Raw genomic sequence first — 18576 nt, forward strand, 5'->3', positions numbered from 1 at the left:
AGTGAAGGAGGAGAGAGAAGAACTGAGTGAAGTGAAGGAGGAGAGTGAAGAACTGAGTGAAGTGAAGGAGGAGAGAGAAGAACTGAGTGAAGTGAAGGAGGAGAGTGAAGAACTGAGTGAAGTGAAGGAGGAGAGTGAAGAACTGAGTGAAGTGGTGGAGGAACATCATGTCAAACCTGGAGATAAACCTTTGAGTCGCTCAAAGACTAAACAGACATTTTCAAAGAAAAGAAGAGCCAAGAAATCTTTCACCTGCACTCAGTGTGGAAATAGCTTCACAACCAAACATAGTCTTAATCAACACCTGAGAATCCACACCGGAGAGAAGCCGTTCACATGTGATCGGTGCGGGAAGAGTTTCAGTCAATTATCACAACTTAATCTTCACATGAGGACCCACACCGGAGAGAAGCCGTACACATGTGATCAGTGCGGCAAAACATTTCTTTGTACATCACACCTGAAGACACACCTGACAGTTCATACGAAGGAGAAGCCGCATTCATGTTCGGTGTGTGGAAAGAGTTTTTCACAGCTGCCTAATTTACATAGACATGAGAAAATACACACTGGTGTGAGAGAGTACATGTGCTTTGAGTGTGAGAAGACTTTTACTACAGCGTACAATTTAGAACTCCACCAGAGAATTCACACTGGAGAAAAACATTACAAGTGTTCACATTGTGACAAGAGATTCAGTCAGTCAGCAAATCTGAAAACACATGAGAGAATTCACACTGGAGAAAAACATTACAAGTGTTCACACTGTGACAAGAGATTCAAACACTTAACAGGTCTGAAAACACATGAGAGGATCCACACTGGAGAAAAACCTTACAAGTGTTCACACTGTGACAAGAGATTCAGTCTGTCATCATCTCTGAAATCACATGAGAGGATCCACACTGGAGAGAAGCCGCACACGTGTGATCAGTGTGGAAAGAGTTTCTCTATTAAAGCTAACCTGAAGCGAAACATGAATATCCATGCAGTGGAGAAACCACATCACCGCATGCATCGTTAAAATAGTCCAACAGACTACAGTGGCTCAACCTTAAGTTTATCAAGTGATGAGAATACCCCGCTCTCCCACACCTAATATTTGATTTGACAGTTTATCAACGGCAATCAGAAAATTCAACTGAAAATAAATACTGGTTTAGAAAATATTAAGCACGATTTCCAAAATCTTGTGCAATGCCACGTGCTCTAATATAGATGGTATTAATTTTTGGTATTTTGCATGGATTAGACAACACAGTTCTGTTCCAATAAATAAAAAATAAAAATCACACAGACATTATTTAGTAATTTAACATTATTTTATTTACTTTACTTTTTACATTACTTTATTTTCAACACAAAATTAAAATTAAATGTGTGTGTGTGTGTGTGTGTGTGTGTGTGTGTGTAAACATGCTCAGCATGAAATGTGTCTGTTCCTGTGGGTTAACTGCACCATCACGTGTTATGCTCTGTTCTTCCGCAGAACAGCTGTATTCTTATATTGGGTCCCTTAGAAGCTGGATTGGGTCCCTTAGCCCTACAATCTAAGAAAGAAGTAAAGAGCCTAGGCATCATTTTGGACTGTGACCTGAATTTTAAGTCTCGTATTAATCAAGTGACAAAAACTTGTTTTTATCATCTGAGAAATATAGCCAAGATTCGTCCTTTTTTTAATATAGACTTATTTTGCTGCAGTATACAGTGTTTCCCACAGGATTTTGTGAGACTGTGGTGGGTGGACATTGGTTCCTCTAAGACCATTTTGTAAATTTTATCAATCTGGTGCTTTTTGAGAGTTCAAAATGAAGAGCTCCAACCCATGTTCGGTGTCCAAAAGTCTGTATATTGACTTGTACCTGAACTTTAACGGTGGTCTAAAGCTCATGCGCTAGATGTGCAGATCAGCTCTAACTTCACCTGAATCTGCTGTTAAAAATAAATCATCCACACGCCAAGCGCTCTAACCTATGATATTCTCTGATTTAGATTATGATCATCACATTACAATTACAAATTACATTACAATTAAATTACAAATCTTAGACTACGCCACCCTGGGAATTTCACCCAGAGATTGTAGTCCCCGCACAGGTTCCCCTCTAAAGACAGTAAGAAATGGAGACACAGGTATTTATGCAAAATTAAAAAAGTTTATCATAATTTATAAAAAACCTAAGGCACAAAAAGGAGACAAGCCCCAAACATTCAAATATAATGAAAAAAGTAAAGGAAACTGTGGCCTCTATTAAGAGGCACCCTCGCAAAAGATACCTACATTACCCTCACACACACACACACACACACACACACACACACACACACACACACACAATGAATGCTCACAGCACAAGGGCCCCAGTGAAGTGATCAGTCACAGCACACAGTGTTAAATACAGATGCACAATTAAATTCAAATGAATCGACTATGTACAAAATAAATCAACATATTTACCAAAGAAAACAGTTCAAAACAGAAAAAAAAATTATTCAAAAGTAGAAAAGGCGAAAGAGGACAAAAAAGAGGAAGAAGCAACAACCAATTAATCCTACTACAAACAAAAGCTCAAGCTTTAATGCGAGCGCAGATTAGTCACGTCACATAATTTACTATAATGCGGACAAATGGGATTATCTTATCATGCCACACATTCATTGGACAGAAATGCTCAAGCAGGGAAAAGCAGGAATTGCAAAAACAGGCTTATCATGGAGATCTTTCGTAGTGTCAAGTCAAGTCATCTTCATTTACATAGCCCTTTTAACAATGTAGATTGTTTCAAAGCAGCTTTACAGAGATAAACGTATAATTTAAGGCAGGATTTCTCAAACTCGGTCCTGGAGGGCCACTGTCCTGCAAAGTTTAGCTCCAACCCTGATCAAACACACCTGAGCAAGCTAATCAATGTCTTCAGGATCACTAGAAACTCACAGCTAGGTGTGTTTGATCAGGGTTGGAGCTAAACTGTGCAGGACAGTGGCCCTCCAGGACCGAGTTTGAGAAACCCTGATTTAAGCTAAAGTTATTGTTCATTGATTCGCTTCCGTCGCAACGATCATTTGTTATTAAATTAGGGGCCGCTAAGATGACACCATTCTCTCTACACAGACTTTAAACGCGAACCTGTGATAAATGCTGATGGCGTTCACATGAGCATTAAGAATTGGTTCTATAGTTATGTGCGTTTGAATATATGTGTGCAGGGTTGTAATTCCCTACAAACCAAGCCTAAACAAAGTACTGGTCTTTCCTTATAAATTTTGATACAGAATTTTATTTTATTTTATCACTTCGGGGTAGGTATTCAAATTGAATTTTTTTACGACAACGCTTTATCTGTAGAGTGGGAAAGGGATCCTCCATAGGGAGAGACTAGTTAGCACTTCAGCACTGCGTGTCATCGGGTCCAGGCGAAGGTCCATCGTCAGATCTGGATACGGCCTGGATCCGGCAGGCTGCGGGAAAACCTCGGGATAAACAAAGACACTAAAATTAGCGTAGATGCCATTCTTCTTATGATGTAACGAGTACATCAGGATTTATGGGAAGTGTTTCCGGTTCCAGCTGACCTAATCTATGCAGCCTAACATTAAATTATAGAAGTCTATAATGTATTATGTGAATGCTAGGTAAAAAAAGATGTGTCTTTAATCTAGCAGTGTTGACAGAACCGGGCTAATATGGTCATACTTCCTGGTTCTGGTAAGGACTCGAGATGCTGCGTTTTGAACTAGCTGTAGTTTGTTTATTAAGCGTGCAGGGCAACCACCCAGTAGAGCATTACAATAATCTAGCCTTGATGTCATGAACGCATGAACTAATTGTTCCGCATTTGTCAATGAGAGCATATAGCGTAATTTAGATATATTTTTAAGATGGAAAAATGTGGTTTTACAGATACTAGACACGTGACTTTCAAATGAAAGATTGGTATCAAAGAGCACACCCAGGTTCCTAACTGACGACGAAGACTTGACAGAGCAGCCATCAAGTGTTAGACAGTATTCTAGGTTATTACGTGAGGAAGTTTTTTGTCCAATAATTAGAATCTCTGTTTTTTCAGAATTAAGTAGTAGGAAATTCGAGTCATCCAATTTTTTATATCAGCTATGCATTCCGTTAATTTTGTGAATTGGTAAGTTTTTTTAGGTTTTGAAGAAATATAGAGCTGAGTATCGTCGGCATAACAGTGGAAGCTAATTCCATGTTTCCTAATGATATCTCCTAATGGTAGCATGTACAGAGTGAACAGCAACGGTCCTAGTACTGAGCCTTGTGGTACGCCATACTGAACTTGTGATTGATAAGACATCAATACATTTACTGCTACAAACTGATAACAGTCAGATAAGTATGATTTAAATCATGCTGATACAATTCCACTAATGCCAACACAGTTTTCTAGTCTATTTAAAAGAATGTTGTGGTCAATGGTGTCAAATGCAGCACTAAGATCGAGTAACACTAATAGAGAGATACAACCACGATCGGATGAGAAGAGCAAATCATTTGTGACTCTAACGAGAGCAGTCTCACTACTATGGTACGGTCTAAATCCTGACTGAAAATCCTCGCAGATATCATTTCTTCCAAGAAAGGAACACAGTTGTGAGGATACTGCTTTTTCTAATATCTTTGACAGAAAAGGTAGATTCGAGATCGGCCTGTAATTGACTAATTTTGAATGATCAAGTTGCGTTTTTTTAACAAGTGGTTTAATCATAGCCAGCTTAAAGTTTTTTGGTACGTATCCTAGAGACAAAGACAAATTAATGATATTAAGAAGAGGATCTATGACCTCTGGAAGCATCTCTTTCAGTAGCTTAGTCGGTATAGGGTCTAACATACATGTTGTCGATTTAGATGAATTAACGAGTTTGCAAAATTCTTCCTCTCCTATAGCAATAAATGAATCAAATTTTTCCTCAGGGAGACTACAATGCACTACCTGATGCGACACTGTAGTAGACGGTTGCATATTTATTATTTTGTCCCTGATATTATCAATCTTATAAGTGAAGAAGTTCATAAAGTCATTATTGCTGTGCTGCTTGGAAACATCTGGGCTTGAAGCTTTCTTTTTCGTTAGTTTAGCCACCGTTTCAAATAAATACCTAAGATTATGTTTATTTTCTTCTAATAGGGTTGAAAAATAAGCAGATCTAGCAGCTTTTAAAGCCTCTCTGTAAGTAATCGAGCTCTCCTTCCATGAAATGCGAAATACCTCTATTTATGGTTTCCTCCAGTTGCGCTCCATTTTTCTGCAATTTAGTGCAATTTTTTTGATGGTGTTATCATTAGCTACTAACGCAATATGATGTCACGTTTTGGTTTTGTTCATGTCATGTTTCCATGTCTGTCATGTGATTCCCTGTTTGTCATGTGATCCTGCCATGTGTCTTGTCATTGGTTAATCTGTTCATTGTTCACAGGTGTCCCTTGTCATTAGTCTTGTCTTGTCATTAGTCTGTGTATTTAAGCCCTCATGTTTGCCATGTTGTCTTGGTCAAGTATTGTTTCCTGTAACCACTGTTTGTGAGTCATTTTCATGTTTTTGAGTTCATATCACGTCATGCTTTTGTTTTATGTTTTGATTTTGTTATTGAAATAAATCTGCACTTGGGTTCTCTTTACAACTTGCCTCCAGTGGATCATTTTACAGAATACTTGACCACCAATTAACCCAGCAGTTGCCCTCCTAAACCTACGCCAGGGGAATCTTCCCTTGGAAAAATATGTGGAGGAATTTTGTGGACTGTGTTGCCAGTTGGATTTTAATGATGTGGCCCTCAAGGACATATTTAGGGTGCGTCTAAATGAGCCCATTCGCTCCCAGCTTCCTGGGGGAAAAATCCACTGGTCCCTGGCCCAATACATTGACCAGGCCTTGTTGTTAAGTGGCTCATCGTTTACGGGGGTTTTGCGGATGAGGAACCCCGCAACCCAGAAGTACCATCTAAGCCTGAGTCTCTTCACACCATGCCTGAGCCACTTCAAGTCACGCCTGCCGAGCCAGAGACTGTTCACATCACGTCTGCTGAGCCAAGGACTGTTCACGTCACATCTGCCGAGCCAGAGACTGTTCACGTCACGTCTGCCGAGCCAAAGACTGTTCACGTCACGTCTGCCGAGCCAGAGACTGTTCACGTTACATCTGCCGAGCCAAAGACTGTTCATGTCACGTCTGCCGAGCCAGAGACTGTTCACGTTTCGTCTGCCAATCCAGAGACTGTTCGCGTCATGTCTGCCGCCGCCAAGCCAGTGTCTCTGGACAAGACGTCCGCCGCCGAGCCAGTGTCTTCGGACAAGATGGCCACTGCCACAGTGTCTGTTCCTGAGCCGGTGTCTGTGCCTGTTCCCAACCATAACCCTGCTGCCCTAGAGAACTTTTTATGGGGGGGGGCAGTGGGTCCCTTGATAGGACCATGGAGGCCGCACCGCTATGGTCCCCTGAACTGTCTAGTCCACCCTGGCCACCTGAACTGTCAGGTCCGCCCTGGCCTCCTGCACAGCCTGCTCCGCCCTGGCCGCCTTGCCACGGCCCAGGTCCACCCACGTCATGCCAAGGCCCAGGTCCGCCCTGGCCGCCTGCAAAGCCTGCCCACGCCATGCCACGACCCATGTCCTATCCCCCTTCACTGGCCTGGCCACCATCCCTCCCCCAAGACCGCCACCGCTCCACCGCTCCACCACCCTCCTTGAACATTTTTTCTTTTGTTTGGGTGTCGGTAGCCGATCTGTCACGTTTTGGGTTTGTTCATGTCATGTTTCCATGTTTGTCATGCGATTCCCTGTTTGTCATGTGATCCTGCCATGTGTCTTGTCATTGATTAATCGTCTGTTCATTGTTCACAGGTGTCCCTTGTCTTGTCATTAGTCTGTGTATTTAAGCCGTTTTTGAGTTCGTGCCACGTCATGCTTTTGTTTTGTTTTGATTGTTATTGAAATAAAGCTGCACTTGGGTTCTCTTTACAACTTGCCTCCAGTGGATCACTTTACATATGAAGAAACTTCTGAGCACAATATGATCACATGGGGGAATGTAACTTTGTAGGCCAAAGTAACTTTGCTTTTCATTTGTTATTTAAAGCTCACTAGAAGTTCTTCGACACCACATGAAAACACTACTAGCCTAACTGAAAAAGTTTAAACATTATTAAAAACAGGTGAACAGTCCGTAATAAAATAAGGACAAATACACAAATTACAAGCAAAGTTACTAAACAAAGCTACAAAGTCTAACAGTAATATTCAGGTACAGAAATTAAGTATAGTTTCATCTTTGTTAAAACTGTAATTTGTTGTTTTATTAATAACACAGACAACAGTAGGATTATTAGGTGTCTGCTGTCACTTTAAGACAGAATGCACGGACTGAAAAAAAAAACCCGACAAACATCCGTTTTCTTTCTCACTTGTTCTCTTATGACATAACCAAGAGAATATTTGCAGAGACGGGCATTTAGACACGTTTTTTAACATCATTGTGTGTGCATGTGTCCGTTCAAGGGCAAGGAAACGCAAAAGAGGAGTCAATTCGGTGTACAAGTGCTGTCTGAAACACACCTCTCTCTCTCTCCATCTCTCTCTCTCTGCGTGCGCTTCAGGGTGAAGATAACACGCGAGTCCCGATTATCGCCTCTTTGTCTGCATTTAAAATTGTTTGTGTAAATTGGCAAGAAAAAACCCATCCAAATAATAAACTTTCACTCTATGATGGTTAAACTTAGCAGTTAATCCGCGAATCACATGCGTGCTGAACCGTGGGCCAGCTGGTCCGTACGGATCATGGACCAACTGCGACCCCTAATGTATAGGCATTTCATCACCCCAAATTACATAGTAAAAATCTGAGCCTGTCCAAAAAAGTGTAGTGCTTTCTGCAATTGGGTCGGGTCATGTTCACACCTTAAACAACCGTACCAGAGTTTGTTTGGATCCGGGCCGAGACCACCTCTTCGGCCGGGACGGTTGTTTGGCCCGCACCCGAGTGAGATTGCTGTATTCACACCTGCCCAAAAGATCCGCACCAATGGGTGAAACAAACTTGAGTTCAATTCAATCGAACCAAACAAGACAGGTGTGAATACACCCTTATAAAAAGGCATACAAATTATTGTAATATTTATAGCAGTTGTCTACTTTGTTACATCATGGTTGACATTTATGTCCTTTCACTTCATATTTTTCTTGGAATTGTTTTGATGCACTGAAAATGAAATGTCTTTTTCTCTTTCATGTCAGACCTGATGGAAGAGAGCGAGGAGAGTGAAGAACTGAGTGAAGTGAAGGCGGAACATCATGTCAAACCTGGAGAAAAACATTTGAGTCGCTCAAAGACAAAAAAATAAAATTTTAAAGAAAAGAAGAGACAATAAATCTTTCACCTGCACTCAGTGTGGAAAGAGTTACACAGCCAAACAAAATCTTGAGTGTCACATGAGAATTCATACTGGAGAGAGGCCGTTCACATGTGATCAATGTGGGAAGAGTTTCACACAATCAGGACACCTTAAAAAACATGAAAATACACACTGGAGAGAAGCCGTTCACATGTGATCAATGCGGAACGAGTTTCACACATAAACATACTCTTAATGTTCACATGAGGATCCATACCGGAGTGAAGCCGTTCTCATGTGATCAATGCGGCAAAACATTTTCTATTTCATCAGCCCTGAAGACACACCAGACAGTTCATACGAAGGAGAAGCCGCATTCATGTTCTGTGTGTGGAAAGAGTTTTTCACTCCTGCTATATTTACAAAGACATCAGAAAAGACATACTGGTGTGAGAGAGTACTTGTGCTTTGAGTGTGAGAAGACTTTTACTACAGCAAACTGTTTAAAAAGGTGCCCTAGAATTTGAAATTGAATTTATCTTGGCATAGTTAGATAACAAGAGTTCAGTACATGGACATGACATACAGTGAGTCTCAAACACCATTGTTTTCTCCTTCTTATTTTAATCTCGTTTTTGAAAAACACCCCTGAAAAATAGGCGAATCTCCACATAACACCGACTGTGACGCAACAGTCGGGATCATTAATATGTACGGCTCCAAAAATTTGCATATGCCAGCCCATGTTCAAGGCCAGGTGGAACTGCGCATCATCCGAATCATTTTTCTTCGAGAGACATCGTGGCTTGCAAACAAGCGAAGCATGGCAGTTGCTCAGTATTTGGATGTACAAATGAACACAAATGTATTTTTTTAGTTCCTTCATCCGAGCCTCTGAAGAACCAGTGGGTTATGTGAATGTCTGATGTGTAATTGTTCAAGTTCAGACAGATAATCTTTCTCTCAAAGTCATTCAATACTGTTTATGCATCAGTAAATCAAGCCAGTGACTAAACGATCAACTTCACGTCGTTTCTCTTAGTAGGATGAAAATAATCTTACCTAAACTGTGATTAATATGCAGATAGCGATCAAAGAACAATCCCTTTCCAATCGCCCAAGTTGTCAATCACACAGCGCGAGTTTATCTGGACACTTGCCAAAACTCATTATGAAATCAATGACGCTTTTACGCTGCACAACGAAGCTCTTCCTGTACGTACATCATATTTGCATTGGTGAAATCATTAGTGAGAGTGCAGAAACTGCATTGCAATGATAAGATCTTCATTCACGTGATCAACAGGCTTACACTGAAGTCTCACAGCAGCCAATCACAGCAGTGGGCGTTTACACTGAAGTCTCACACAGACACGCCCCTTCAAACAGAGTGTTCAAATCAAAGGCTAAAATCAGGCTAGGACAAATGCCTTTTATTTCTAAATTATAACAAATTTTGATCTAAAAAACATACTAACATTATAAGGGCACCCCAGGAAACATTCTAAAATAATAAAATAATACATGCAATGGCACCTTTAAAACTGCACCAGAGAATTCACACTTGAGAAAAACCTTACAAGTGTTCACACTGTGACAAGAGATTCAGTCAGTCAAGAAGTCTGAAAATACATGAGATGAACCACACTGGAGAAAAACCTTACAAGTGTTCACACTGTGACAAGGGATTCAGTCAGTCAACTTCTCTGAAAACACATGAGAGAATCCACAGCGGAGAAAAACCTTACAAGTGTTCACATTGTGACGAGATTCAATCGGTCAGAACATCTGAAACCACATGAGAGGCTCCACACTGGAGAGAAACCGCACATGTGTGATCAGTGTGGAAAGAGTTTCCCTATTAAAACTCACCTGAAGCGACACATGAAGATCCATGCAGTGGAAAAACCACATCAACACAGTCTGAGATCACGGTGAGTAGTTCATCTTTATGTGCTGAGAAACAAAATTTGAAATCTTGAAGTTAGTTTGTCTTGTGTGCTTTTCCTGCTGTAGCTCACCATTGTGAACTTTATTTTTCTTATGCATTTAGTCCATAGAAATTGGCACGATTGGTATATGTTTTCACACAGTGGCCCTCATTTACAAAACGAGCGTACAATCGAAAATTGGGCGCACGGTTGTTTCCATGCAAAAAATGGGCATTTATCAATATGGATGTGAGCAGTGGCTATGTTTAAATCTCACATCAGGTCTCAGTTCCCTTTCGAGGGAAATCGTGATGCATTGATGCCCCTTTGGGAAGTCCCTGCGTGATTGTGTCTGAAGCACATGTGTCAATTAGTCCAGTGGTGAGAGTGAACGTCACAGGCGGGTGACATCATGACCAGGAAAGGATAAAAGCACATCCGGTTGGAACCGCGCTAGCTTCTGTGCCTCAGCAAGCGCTCTGTGTCAAACTGGTTTGGTGTGAAAAGATGGTCTGTCAACAGATTCTTACATTTTTGCATAGCTTAGAGGCCAATCAGCTTGCGTCGTGTAGGAAATGATGTGATTGCTTACGGATCACATCAAGCCTGCGTCATCTAGCGTTTCATTACCAAACTAGTGACTTATAACACAAATCATCTTCATGACATTAAAATAGATCATAATCGTGCACAGCAGTTGTTGACCAGATTTGATGGGATTAAAATGACTATTGAACTCATCAGTGATCTTGACTTTGAGCTTCACTTTTCATTTCATGTTTGTTTCTCATTTGAAACATGAGAAATACACATGATTTAATCTTTCTTTTAGACGTGATGGACGTGAACAAGAAAGGAAAAACAGAAGCCAAAAAATCTGTCTCCTGTCTTTAGTGTAAAAAACACTTCACGTGTAAATCAAGTCTGAAGATTCACATGAGAGTTCACACTGGGAAGAAGTGGCTCAGGCTTTCGCTCTGAAATCACAGAACATCTAGTTTATCTTCCACTTCTACTCTTCCATGCAAATACAACATAAACTTTCATGGATCTTTGAAACTGGACGCTTTTCTTCTCTTCTTCTCTTGAGATGATTTGGCTCTTATAAGTCAGTAAAGAGAGAGATCAGTCTCATTCGCTTTCACTTTTACTTTTACTTACTTTCAATTTACATCAAGTTTGGACTCTACGAGTTCAGAACACTGCCACAAGTACTTTGAGAAAGGTTTGGAAAGGAAATAAAGCATTTCCAAGGTTCTAAAGACACTGTTTTCATTTAGCTGTGTATTTTGGGACAATGCAACAAGCTCCACAGGGTGGAAAGATGGGAAGTGATGGGAGGAATCGTAATTGCCTCCCTAGTAATCGCCTCCCTAACTGAATGGAATAAAAGCTTTCCCAAGTGAAGACACCCTTGCTCCCAGTTTCTGACCTGACGAGGGAAGGAATAACAGCACAACCAAGGTTTTACTCTTGCAAGTAAACCTTCACCCACACGGACCTTCAAGCAGCTCAACCACTTCTGTTGAGGACTTCAGCATTCAACACCTGAGCTGCATGACTCTTGCCTTTGTAACCTCTAGCCTGCAAAGGATCCTGCGGATCGACCACCGCCTGACCTACAGTTCTCTGGATTACACATGGACCAGTAGTGAACATCCAGCACTCAGTGCGGTTCTGCAACTGTTGGAAAGCGATCCAGTTTACTCCCACTGCGAACAGAAAGATACCAGTGGAAGACGTAGCCCATCACAGGGACTGATCAGCCGACCACGTGGAACGTAAATATAAGCTAACCAAACCTCTTCCCAAAGGCCTTGGCATTAGGTTGTTGCTATATGAGATTGCTATTTGTGTAGAGACTGTATCTAGGGTCATCATATGCAGATTGATACATTAGACATACATCTGTATTCATAGTATGCTTCTCATACCAGCATCTAGAAAGACCACAATTGACTCCTCCATAGACTTCTAATTACCCATTCATTGCTTCATCCAATCCGTTGCTCATCTACTTGGCATTCATTGTTAACGCCCATTTGTGTAGTTGTTTGTAGTTTCTGTTTGATTATTGATTTAATTTTCTTAGTAGTTTAGTCACTTTTTCTTAGTAGTATTTAGTAAGTGTGATAATTTACTCTTGTATATCTCTTTGTCAATAAATTAATCTTTATTGCAAACTGTGTCATTCTTGTGTTGATAATCAGAGGCTCTACAAGCTCGCCAGAATCTCACTAAATCCTTCAGATTGATCAGATGATGAACTTACTATAATTTATATAATTCTATTCCTTTCAACAATCTTCCATGATTGTTTTTTATTGTCAAGGTGAAATTCCTTGGCTGGTGCCCCGTAATATAGGAAGGAATCATCTGACACTCTCACACTCGCCTTAGGTGATACGTGACCAAAAACTCTCAATGATAATATTTAAGACCATAAACCACTACACTAATACATTATATTTCACTGCACACATGACTGACATTGAATGAGATTACAAAACAAACTGAAATGGTTTCTGTCTGTATCTCAGCACAGTTTTACACAACCAGCAGAAAGAGATTTTTTTTTGTGAGATTATGTTGATGTTTATAGATGTTTTGTCGTTGTGAACAGTATTGACGCACATCTATGAGCCGCATTTTCATGTCGTATGTAAATATGTTGTGCACCTGCTGCAGCAAACTAATACAGATTATTCCATTTACATACAATAATTGATTTAACAGTAAAAAATATCAGATTTTTAATGCAGTTAATTATCATTGTATTTATGCTTTTGATGTTATTATTAATACTATCATAGACTATGTGTAGTGTTTTAAGGCTACGAAGCCTAAACTAGTTATTTTTAGTTGGAAAAAAAAACCTGTAGGAATAAATATCATAAACGTGCAGACAAACATGCTGTTGCTCCGATTTAATAGCAATAGCAGGAGGTTCCTTCAACAAATAACCCAGAAGCATCTGTTATACCCAGGGCTACATTTAATTTTAACAGTAACTTACTGTCAGTAAGGGCAATAAAGTGAATGTAATGGGCAGAATAACCAACTCAACATCTTAGTTTGTCATTGACCAACATAATCATTGCTAAACTGAAAAGAAATGAAATGCTTAGCCAGAAATGTATTTACATTTATTATGCAATTATTTGACCAATTTTAACATTCATGTTTATGCATTTGGCAGACATTAACATTCTTATCAGTTCTTGCTTTCCCTGGAAATCGAATCCATGGCCTGGCGTTGCAAGCACCAACGCTCTAGTGTTTGAGCTACAGGAAAGGTGATTCTTTCAGCTAATATTATTATTATGAGTTCAGGGATTCAGGTCAAATGATGATTGTCAAAACATAACCAACACCATCAGATCACCTTTTCTATTTGTTCATCTGGCTGTTATAACTTAGTTACAACAGCCAAACAAAATCTAAAGTTAAAAATGTAAGGGTCAAGAACCCAAATGAGGCAAAAACCGTTTTCCATAATGGTGACATAAAAATCCCAAAGGTTTTCTATCGGGTTGAGGTCAGAGACGTATGAGACATAAAACCGAGGTCCTGACTTTCTGTGGTAATTAAAAATCCATGGCACTTCTCGTAAAGAGTAGGGGTGAAACCCCGGTGCCCTGGCCACATTCCCTCCAATCGCCCCTGCCAATCATGGCCTCCTAATAATCCCCATCCACTGAACTGGCAGGCAGATTTTTATTTTTAAGTATTTTTTTTGATTTTATTTTTTTAGGATACTATGCATCCTGATAAAGTTCCCTTGGCCTTTGGAATTAAAATAGCCCCACATCATCACATAGCCTTCACCATACCTAGAGATTGGCATGGGGTACTTTCCATAAGATTATCTCTCAATGCAAATCAAACTAGCTTTTAGGCTAACTGAAATAAAACCATGCCAATCTCTAGGTATGGTGAAGGCTATGTGATGATGTGGGGCTATTTTAATTCCAAAGGCCAAGGGAACTTTATCAGGATGCATAGTATCCTAAAAAAAAAAAAATACTTAAAAATAAAAATCTGCCTGCCTCTATGGGGATTTAACATAGGGGTGTCCAAACTTATGCACCCTGTATTTTAAGGAAGAACATTTATTTATTTACGATACATTATTCATTCACAAAGAAAATTGGTGTCCTTAAAGGTTGGATTTTTCCTAATTTTTTTAATTAAGGCATTAAGTTCAGTTTCCAAAAGTTGATTTTTTATTCCTCTTTTTAGTCAACTTTATTATGGGTGTCTAAACTTATGCATAGCACTGTATATATATATATATATATATATATATATATATATATATATATAGATAGATATTTATATATATATATATATATATATATATATATTTTTTTTTTTACCGCCAATTTTGTCCCGCCGTCCATTTTCAAATAGACAATGTGCCATTGGAATTTCCCATTCCACTTCTTGCGCATGTTTTGAGTCGTTGGGTGACAGAGTTGTTGTCAGCTCGTGTAGTGTGTAACCCCGTTGCAGAACATTTACGTAATGTCACATGGTGTGAACACCACAACGACTTCAAGACTCCAGAGCAAGTCATATAGTCTAAACAGCACAGCGATCTGCCGACGTTTAAAGTTGTGTAGTGTGAACTAGGCATAACAGTTGACCATGGAATATTTAGTAGTGAGGAAATTGCACAGGTGGAAACCGACTACCGGCTGAAGTCCAAAGTAGTCGATTGCCGATTTCACGTGCGTGATCATAGGTAACTAAACCTATGCGCGTGAACTCGACAATCGACTACTTTGGACTTAAACCGAAAACAGGATGTAAATACAGGTATGTGCGCTGGCTGAAATAACATAATTTTTATCCATTTCTTTCACATCTAGTGCAGTCAGATTCACTCGTGTTCACTCTGAAGGAATCACTCACATGACCTGTGCACTTGTAATGACACATCAAGGATGTTAAGAGGCTAAAAGCAGGTTTAAATATTGCCCCATTGAAGTCAACAGGGTGCAAATTTTAAAAAGAGGATAACACGGTGTAGGCAACACCGATTTTTGTCATTGTTCTCTGTATTGACAGCACTCCAAATTGACAAAAAAATGAGCTCAATGTTAAAATTGACCGGAGTTCTCCTTTAACTGCTCGTCGTCAATAATTTCAAAAACATTCTTCCTCTCCTGAAAGATTTGCGCACATCTCTGTCTCCTCAGTGCCATCATAAGCCCCAACTAGCAACTCCTAACCAATTAAGAGACCTCTCAAGCTGTCTTAAATAACTGGGAGAGTAAGAGTAATTTTTAGCTTTAAAGGGGTCATATAATGGTACAGAGATGGGAAGTAACGAAGTACAAATACTTCGTTACTGTACTCAAGTAGATTTTTCAGATATTTTTACTTTACTTTACTATTTATTTTTGTGCCGACTTTTTACTTTTACTCCTTACATTTTAACATGAATATCGGTACTTTCTACTCCTTACATTTTAAAAAATTGGCTCGTTACTTTAGTTTCAAATAATTTCAGTGGAGTCGTTATTATTTTTGCGTCATCAACCCTTCGCAGGGAGTTTGATTGACAAGCGATCTTACCAATCATAATCCGCCATTTTGTCAGACAAAGCAGTCAGGAGAGTTAGGCTAGTAGATTAATATTGGAGGATTTAAACTTGAAAAACGAAGTGTACCGAAGTCTTTTCGCGTAAAAACATCATTCCCTCTTATGTTCATTCATGTTTATTTGGTGTTATAACTTAACTAGAAGGAAGAGATGATTAACTGAGGCTCTACAGCGATCTGTCACGACACATTAAAGAGCCACAAAACGGTATTTATTGTTTAAATTTCTTTAAAAAATGACCAAATTTGAAAGGTGAGAATTTGTTTCATATAAAAAATAGCCTGGTCTGTTCTGTCTGTCAGCACCTTGTCAACCCTGCTCCGCGATGTATTTTTCACTGTGTGAGAACATGGTGTGGCGTGAGAGCGGCGTCGCTGTCAGACAACAGTAACTAAAGGGAATGGAAGGGAATGGTTTGAGACCGTTCGCAAACCGGTCTTTGCGAACGGTCAATTGAATGGGAATATACGTTGCACTTGACCCATCACTACACTACTGCATTCATTCGCGGAAAAATCATTACATAGCAGCCTACATGTAGATTCCTTTAAAATTTGTTAAGGGGAAGATTAAAAAAGAGAAACTGGGTCTGTGAATTCTCACAGAATCACAATTGAATTCTCAATTGAATTCATATCTTGCTACTCAGTCAGAATCTCATTAACCTGGAGTCCCAGTCTCTGTCACAATAATCATATAGGCTATGTGATGTTTTAGGCCTATTGGCAGACATCCATTTAAAATGTAGGCAATGGCATATAAAGAACCTTTTTTCCATATCCACTTAGGTTTCTCAGCTTGCACTCTAGTAACATTTCTGTGGTCCAGGTAGCTTTGCATTAAAAAAAAGCAATCATTTGCAAGGCTACTTTTACTTTTAAACTTTAAGTAAATTTCCAAGCCTGTACTTTGTTACTTTTACTTGAGTAAATAAGTTAAATCAGTACTTCTACTTTTACCAGAGTATTTTTTAACACAAGTATCTGTACTTCTACTTGAGTACGGGAAGTGTTGGAGCAGTATAACAGTTACAAGGACATTTTACTTGGGAAATTTAGCGGAGAATGTAGTAACAAGAAGAAATGTTTAAATTATGAGCCATTTTCCCTTTTCTTTTGACTGTTTGTAATGTAACTGATTGTTACTGCTGGTTGCCAAGGTAACAGAGTCTTAGACCTAAGTTAGCCTGAGGGTAAGGTATCTAATTTTTTTTGGTCTAAATTAAGTCAGTCTTTATTTTTGTGAAACAGTCTAACTTGCATTAGACTAGTCTATGAGCAAATTTTAGACTTGTCTAACACTATAGACCGGTCTAAAATAGCTTTGTGAAACCGGCCCCTGTAGTGCAGGAGCCGGAGGCAAATTCAGCTCTGCCTTTGCCCTCAAGTCTGTCAAGCCCAGTTGGAAGTCCAAACCAGTTAGGCTAGTTCCTGTGTGCAAGAGTGCCTCCAATCAAGTTCCCATTCCACCCTCTGTGTTTCATGGTTGTGGTTGCGCTAAGCCGGCACCTCCTTGGTCATCCTTCAGTGAAGTTGGCAATTCACATATTCGAACTTCCCGGATCAATAACTAATAAAACACAAATTACAATTATTTACAATCACAGTAATGTAGACAATGAGCTACAACCTAAATTTCCTAAAAATGAGCTTTATAATATAAATTGATCTCTATGAGCAGGTGGTTGAGAGAGTCTAAAGGCACCATCTGCAAAGTGCAGTATAACCCCCAAAAACGTTAAATAGTCATTAACTTCAATATTACACACTAGAGTGTCTACGTCACCTGGCTTCTTCATTTGGGTGCTGTTGTGGTTTCAATCTTTTTGGGAAATCACATCAAGATCTTTGATGCCAGAAATATTAGATTTTATTTCACAAACAAAGCCGAACAGGTCCTGCAGAAAGACGCTCCAGCTCAGTGGCAGCTTCTCACATATATACCTACATCCCTTCCAAAAATGGTAATACATTCTATAGATATTTTGAGAAATATTTTGTACCATGTGAAATTACTGAAATAGAATTCTCTGTTGCATCAACATTCTGGCCGGTCAGGCTTTGAAACTCAAAGACACACACACAGAAAGTAAATAATAGTGTACAAATATATTGCTAATTTACTTATTTTCTAAATAATAAAATCTTCAACAGGCCGTGATGCTTTGGAGGACGAGCGCGCCGTTTCTTCCCTCATTGAGTTTCAGCGTCGAGTCTTCTGAGGTGAGGAGAGCAATTCACGGTATTTCTCATATACAACCATTACACACACTTTATATAGTTTGATTAAGCGACAGACCCATTTCTGTATTGTTTTAATCGATCACAGCGATACTTGTGCGTCTTTTCTGGCGTCTTCCTTCTGAAATAAACATTTAGTGCAGCAGCAGCGAGCATGAGGAGAATATGTTGAGTTCATTCAGACCTGAGCGATTTTGTGTTTGTTTGTGTGATTGTCTCGATGTTTGTGTGAGAACTGTTACTGAATGTCAAGTCAAAGTTTGAGATCTGTGTGGGGAATTGATAGGACTTGATCTCAAGTGTTGCTGTTGCCATTTTCATGTTTACCTTTATTTCTTTGTCGACATTTATCTTTGGCAGATTACATTTACTAATTAATTGACTTTATATTGCCCCTGTATGAGTAACGAACGAGGGAAATTTCAAATCTATAGATCCACGGGAATAT

The sequence above is a fragment of the Abramis brama genome (genome assembly GCF_963993115.1).
Source record: "Abramis brama genome assembly, chromosome: 1".
NCBI lineage: Eukaryota > Metazoa > Chordata > Actinopteri > Cypriniformes > Leuciscidae > Abramis > Abramis brama.